Source organism: Delphinus delphis, chromosome 10 (assembly GCF_949987515.2).
Source record: "Delphinus delphis chromosome 10, mDelDel1.2, whole genome shotgun sequence".
NCBI classification, from domain to species: domain Eukaryota; kingdom Metazoa; phylum Chordata; class Mammalia; order Artiodactyla; family Delphinidae; genus Delphinus; species Delphinus delphis.
In genome coordinates this window covers 22,068,604-22,076,220 of record NC_082692.2, presented here as the reverse complement: position 1 = coordinate 22,076,220, position 7,617 = coordinate 22,068,604, and the positions used below count along the sequence as shown (strand labels likewise).

The window sequence follows — 7,617 nt, the reverse complement described above, 5'->3', positions numbered from 1 at the left end:
GAACAGAATAAAGAAAAAAGAATGAAAAGAAATGAAGACAGCCTACAAGACCTCTGGGACAATATTAAACGCAACAACATTCGCATTATAGGGGTCCCAGAAGGAGAAGACAGAGAGAGAAAGGACCCAAGAAAATATTTGATGAGATTATAGTTGAAAAGTTCCCTAACATGGGAAATAGCCACCCAAGTCCAGGAAGCACAGAATCCCATACAGGATAAACCCAAGGAAAAACATGCCGAGACACATAGTAATCAAATTGGCAAAAATTAAAGACAAAGAAAAAGTATTGAAAGCAGCAAGGGAAAAATAACAAATAACATACAAGGGAACTCCCATAAGGTTAACAGCTGATTTCTCAGCAGAAACTCTACAAGCCAGAAGGGAGTGGCATGATATACTTAAAGGGATGAAAGGGAAGAACCTACAACCAAGATTACTCTACCCAGGAAGATCTCATTCAGATTCCATGGAGAAATCAACAGCTTTACAGACAAGCAAAAGCTAAGAGAATTCAGCACCACAAAACCAGCTCTACAACAAATGCTAAAGGAACTTCTCTAAGTGGGAAACACAAGAGAAGAAAAGGACCTACAAAAACAAACCCAAAACAATTAAGAAAATGGTCATAGGAATATACATATAGATAATTGCCTTAAACGTGAATGGATTAAATGCTCCAACCAAAAGACACAGGCTTGCTGAATGGATACAAAAACAAGACCCATATATATGCTGTCTACAAGAGACCCACTTCAGACCTAGGGACACATTCAGACTGAAAGTGAGGGGATGGAAAAAGATATTCCATGCAAATGGAAATCAAAAGAAAGCTGGAGTAACAATACTCATATCAGATAAAATAGACTTTAAGAATGTTACAAGAGACAAGGAAGGACACTACATAATGATCAAGGGATCAATCCAAGAAGAAGATATAACAATTATAAATATATATGCACCCAACATAGGAGCACCTCAATACATAAGGCAAATGCTAACAGCTAAGAAAGAGGAAATCGACAGTAACACAATAATAGTGGGGGACTTTAACACCTCATTTACACCAATGGACAGATCATCCAAAATGAAAATAAATAAGGAAACAGAAGCTTTAAATGACACAGTAGACCAGATAGATTTAATTGATATTTATGGGACACTCCATCCAAAAACAGCAGATTACACTTTCTTCTAAATTGCCCATGGAACATTCTCCAGGATAGATAACATCTTGGGTCACAAATCAAGCCTCAGTAAATTTAAGAAAACTGAAATTATATCAAGCATCTTTTCTGACCACAATGCTATGAGATTAGAAATGAATTACAGGGAAAAAACCATAAAAAACACAAACACATGGAGGCTAAACAATACGTTACTAAATAACCAAGAGATCACTAAAGAAATCAAAGAGGAAATCAAAAAATACCTAGAGACAAATGACAATGAAAACACAATGATCCAAAAATCTATGGGATGTAGTAAAAGCTGTTCTAAGAGGGAAGTTTATAGCAATACAATCTTACCTCAAGAAACAAGAAAAATCTCAAATGAACAATCTAACCTTACACCTAAAGGAACTAGAGAAAGAAGAAAAAACAAAAAAGAAATAGAAGCCATTCTTTGATGAAAATAAAAATTTAAATATATTTAATATACAATATAAAGCATATTATATATATAAAGTATTAAATTTTTAGCTTTTTGTTTTGGACATTTTAAAACAAAGTAGAAATCATACTATAATGAATACCCATGTACTTACCACCCAACTTCAGCATTTATCATAGTTTTGTTGTTATTCTTTGTCTCTTTTTGTGCTTTTTATTCCCCTCCTGGAAAAAAAATCAAGTTCCAGATATTAATCTCAACTATAAATATTTTCCCATGTACAACTAATAGTTATAAACTTTCTTTTTTAACACTGCCACAATAACATCACAACCAGCAAAAATAATAAAACTTCTTAATACAATCAGATCCTCAGTATGTGTTTGATTGTTTCTTTTTCCAATTACTTTGTTTGAATCAGGATCCAGATATGTTGCATTTGTCTATTATTCTCCTTACATGTCATTTAATCTGTATCAGTTCCACCTCCCTTTATCCCCCATGCCATTTCTTTCTTGAGGGTCAGTTTGTCCAGAATGTCCCACATTCTGGATTTGACTGATTGCATTTTTGTGATGTTATTAAATATATTCCTATATTCCCAATATTTACTGTAAACAGATGGTTCCATCTATTAGACTAGACAAAGCACTAATTTTTTAATAAAAGTATTTCATTGGTGGTCCTGGGCATGTTCTATTTCACTGTGTCAAGAGGCACATGTTGTGTAGCAGTCTCACTTTTAGAGAGGAATTGATCGGGTATGTCAGCCCGCTCCATCTGTTCTAGAGCTCCCCCATCCAATTTCACCTCATGGTTGTAGCAACCACTGATGATTGTGACCAGGATGCATTTTAGCAATATCAGTTGCAAAATGTTGACTCTATTTTATTGTTCCTCCTGCATGTATTAGCTGTCATTCTTCTAAAGAAAGAAAATTTTCCTCATCAACTGTATGTTTATCCTGACATACATTCCGTATGAGAGGTAGTATAAGTACTTGATTCTTTTCCTTCATTTGTCAGCTTTCAAAATAATGAATCAATAACCAAAACCCTCCAAAGTCTGGATGTAGGAACACTTGTGTGTGTGTGTGTGTGTGTATGTGTGTGTGTGTGTATTAATTTTACAACCAGGTTCTTTACTAAATTGTCCATTTGTAGTAGCTTTTCCGTTCTGAGGAGTAGCTTCTAGATATATAACCCTACCAAGATATATAGAGAGAGCTTTATCCCTTTCTATCCACTACCTACTCCTCTAATTACTTTTTCATGCTAAATTCCTTGATTAGTACCTCCATTATAGCATTAAAATAGTAACGATAGTGGATATCCTTATCTTATCATGAAGAAATTAAATCTCTGTGACCACAGATATACTTAAGGTGACTTAAATAGGTGGTACAGATGATAAAAACTTACTAAAAATATATATTGTACAGAATTATTTTCCAGAATAAAAACTAATTCCTAGAAATCAATATATTTAAAAGGGACAACTTATTTTTTTTCCCTCTTATGTTATGAAACCAATGTTTCAGACTAGGTGGGCCTAAGCAAATCAGCTTTGATTTTTAGATTGGTTAAGACATATTGTTATTGTGGGATACTTGTTTGTGTTGGCAAAGTATAAGTGGTCGTTCACTCAGATTTATTTCTGAAATGAGCCTATGTCATTTATTTTGATTGAAATTTTCTTGAACAGGAGATATTTAGATGCTTGATCTCTCACACTCCCAATAAGTTATCTCAGCAAAGCGGCAATGGTCTGGATTCACTGAAGCAGCCAGTCTTCATTCACTCTGTATCATTCAGTTTAGACTTGGAAGGCGTCACGTACAATGACAGACAGTGCTTTATTGTTTCTCTGTGCATAGAACCTTGTGGTTATGACTGGAGCCCACTGCTTCCATATCTAGTGATTTAAGAAAACTAAGTATGGGGTGGTTGGACACTCATAAGGAAGAAATCATAAGATATTTTTCTGCTATTCCACCTCCAGTTTGGTTTTTGCTCTAAGAACTCTTCAGAATTCAGAAGAAAGTGAATGAAATCGAGAGTCTGTTGTTTTCTGTTTTCTTCTTTTCTGTTTTTAACTTGGCTTCCAAGGAAATCAGGCCAATTATCTTTCAAAAACGCTTGTCACGTAGGATTTAGGACATTTCTGGTGGTGGCAACGCTCTCGGGGCGAAACCGGGTACTACAAAGGCAGTACAGGTAGACAGAAAATTGAATGAAAGAAGACACCAGGTTTAAAGGGAGAGATGAAAGGAAAAGTGGTTTGATCACAAATGCATCCTCTCAAAACTGGTGGAGGTGCCGGGGATTGAACCCGGGACCTCGTACATGCTAAGCACGCGCTCTACCACTGAGCTACACCCCCAACTGCAACTCGTTTTCTTCGGATTCCTTTCGTGATTTATAATCATTATTTCTTTCCTTCTCAAAGATTTAGTAAATTGCAGAGGAAACGTGAATGTAAAATTCTCCATTTGCGTAAAATTCTCCATTTGCGAAACAGACTGAGCAGCGGCCTCCTAAGAAAGCAACAGAATGAGACTCCAAAGGAAGGAGGCTGAAAAGAGGCAATCTGTTGTCTCGACAATCTGTTGTCTCTCACTCTCTCCAGCCTCCCTCCATTCCTGCCCTCTCCACATGTAAGGCTTCAGGTAGCTGGGCAGCCGGGGTACCCACTGAGGAGGTGGCGTTGGGAAGGGAGCAGAGGTGGAGTCAAAGCGGGTCCGCGCCTGCAGAGCTCCAGTTCCCGCGTCCAGCACCAACTCCCTTGGAACAAAGACCCTCAAATCATCTCCATTTCCGGAAGCCAGAAAAATCCACTGAGTGTTTCGTGGTGATGGCAGGGAACATCCCAGCGAGCTCACGATGTCCTGGACTGTAGGCGCCCAGATCGTCCAATTTAGCAACACTTACCTCCGGCAAAACCCTGGAGTCCCCTTGCCTTGCGGAGCTAGTCGAGGGTGGGCTGGGCTGGGCTGGGATGTTATTTAGATAAAAGGTGAGCAGGCAAGGCAGGACTGGCTTCTGTTTCTCCGCGACCAATCCCTTGGGAACCAGGGAGCTATGAAGAATTATTAGTACCTCGGAAGGTTTGGGAAGGGGGGAAGCTTCCTATACTTTAAAGAGTTGGCCCGGGCCCAATTCACATGCATTGGTTTCTCCGGCACGTCCAGCGCAGTCTCTCTTTTTCTCCCTCTGAATTTCAAACTTATTAAAATTTTGAAAAAAATAAAAATATTACCCCAAATAACCATATACCTTTTACCCAGACTTAGCTGTTGTTAATATTTTACCCCATGTCCTCCCTCTCTCTCCCATGTGAGAGTAAGCTGCAGTATATCATGTTCACTTACCCTTAAATACTTTACTATATAACCACTGTACGATCATGAACTTCAGTGAATTTAACATTAAATAAATAGCTGTATTTAATCTACAGTCTGCATTCCAATTTGACCAATTACCCCCTAGAGTACAAGATCTAGTCTAGTGTCAGGTATTGTATTTAGATGACATGCCTTTAGTTTTCTTTAATCTGGGACATTTCCTCAGCCTTTCTTTTTTTTTCATGACATTAATGTGCCATTTCAATAATAGTGTATTTTTTCTTTTATTTTTAAAAATAGAATGTCTTTCACTTTGGTTTTTGACTGATGTTTTCTCCTGATTAGATTCAGACTATGCATTCCCAAGTGGATTACTACGTAGATAATGCTGTGTGCTTCTCAAAGTACCATACCTGGAGACAGGTAAGGACTATCTGTCACTCACTGGTGAGGTTAATTTTGATCCCTGCTTTGTAGGACAGTGATTTCAGACTGCAAATATCCTGTTCCTCATCAAAATCTCCCCCAAGATTTAACATGCACAGTCTGAGCAAATCTTTATTATGATTGTTACAGAATAATGATTTTCCAACTCCAGTCCTTCCACCATATTTACAGTCAGTGCTTGGCATGTTACTAAACAATCATTTGTATGGATTTCTAGTTTTTTGATGCTTTATAATTGATTATGATACTTAACTACTTTGGTGCACAAATAGTCCCAGATTTGGCCACTGGGAGTCCCTTCAAACTGGCTTCCTTTGTCTGTTTGAAATGTCTCCATCATTTTTTTGAGTCCTTTTTACTTTCTAAGCCACTGTCTTGTTCACACTCTCCTAGACTGAGTCTGTCCTCATGTCCAGTAAATAAACACCCAACACTGGGATTCTGCTCAACAAAAGTGGATGAGGGAGCTGATGATCAGGATGAGAATTTGGGCTGGGGAATTTGTTTTTGTTTTTTTAACTGAGTCCTACCTCCTCTGATATACCCAAAGCAAATAGGGGTAAAGGGGTGGAAATCACAAACATAAACTTGTTGCGTGAAAGAAACTAACAGAGTGTATGATTCCTTTTGTATGAAATTTTAAAACTGCCCAAACTAATGTATGGTATAAGAAATTAAGTCAGTTCCTGTCTTGTGGGTAGTGGCTAGAAGAGGACAGGAGAAGAGCTTCTGGGATACTGGGAATGTTCTCTTTCTTCATCTGGGTGTTGGTTACACAAATGGGTTCACTGTATGAAAAGTTGCCAAGTATAATTTGTGTACTTTTTCTGTATGTTTGTTATACTTCAATATGAAGTTTTCAAACACAAGAACAGTGTTCAGAGATATGTTATTTCAGTCGCTGGGGGATTCCTCTTCCTGTTTCTGCCTGGGGTTTATCTCCACAAGAGATTTCCCTTCCACGGTAAAGTGTTTACCAAGGATATCATGATTAACCTTGAAGTAAAAGAAAAGAGCAATTCGTTATTGTTTCCTAAGACATGATGTATAGTGGCTAACACAGAGCATCAAGATGCACTATCAAAGTTCAACAAGAATCTTTTTATGTGGGAAAAGGAAAATTAAATGAACTAGTTTTTGGTAAGCTTTTATCTTCAGAGTACTAGAGAATTGTATGTGACCTGAATCCCCTGATTTAGTGTTTCTACACTTAAGTGCGAGTTCTCTTTTTTCTCTTTCTGTTTTGTTTTTGTTTTTTGTTTGTTGTTGTTGTTTTTGTTTTTCCATTTTGTTCTTAGGCAGACAAGGCAATGAGAAGTGATATCTGGATCATTTTATTGGCATTTCCCCTCCTAAAATACTCTCAAATCCAATGGTGGAGTCTTGCCTCTGTCCCTCCAACTTGCAGCTCCCTCTGGAGATGCCCAAACATCCTCAAGATCAGTACTGACAGGGCCAGATTTCAGGTCCATACTCTCCACAGGGCAATGCTCTATAGCATATATTTCCTCTTCTTCAATTTATACTCATTTTAACATCTCCTCAGAAAGTTTTTAAAAGGTTTTAAGAAACCACAAAAGAGGACTAAGGAGCAAATTAGCAAGATCCCTTTACCCTCCCCAGAGGTCATGCTGGGCAATTCTGCTTTCTGAATGAGAAAGTCCAGTGAAACCTAATGTGAGACAGACATTTTTTCAGGAGCAAACACCACTTGGATTTTGCAATAGAGAACACTGGCCTAGGGAGAAAAGGGAAACAGTATTATCTATTTGTTTACAGAGCCTTGCAACCTGCCAGATTTGGGGGTTGAAATGGCCTTGGAGATGTCTCAGGTGCCTGGGTTGGATATGTTATTTAATCTCTCTAAATCTCAGTTTCTTCACATGTAAACTGAAAATGATAATACCTATATTTCATGACTGTTGTGAGGTTTAAAGAAGAAATGTACAAAACTTTTATTCACTGGGACCTAGAACAGAGTGTGCTTTTACTATTTGGTGGCTATTCTTATTGTTGTTGGTATTAAACTGGAACTTCTCAGCCTGGAGTAATCTAGTTGTATCCCTTTGATAACCGCCATCTTCCCCAGCTCAGGAATTCCCCATGTCTTTGGGACTGTATATTATTTACTGGTCATAAGGATCTCTGAAGATACAAAGGGGAACCACAGGGAAAAATATGACCCCTCTGTGAAATCAATCATATTACAGAAA

The 7,617-nt window shown here is 37.8% G+C and overlaps 1 non-coding gene across 1 annotated transcript; it reads right to left on the bottom strand.

Annotated features, from left to right (window-relative positions):
* Positions 1–3,924: 3,924 nt before the first annotated feature.
* On the bottom strand, positions 3,925–3,996 carry TRNAA-AGC (transfer RNA alanine (anticodon AGC)). Its single transcript has one exon. It is a non-coding gene; the product is annotated as a tRNA-Ala (tRNA).
* Positions 3,997–7,617: the final 3,621 nt, after the last annotated feature.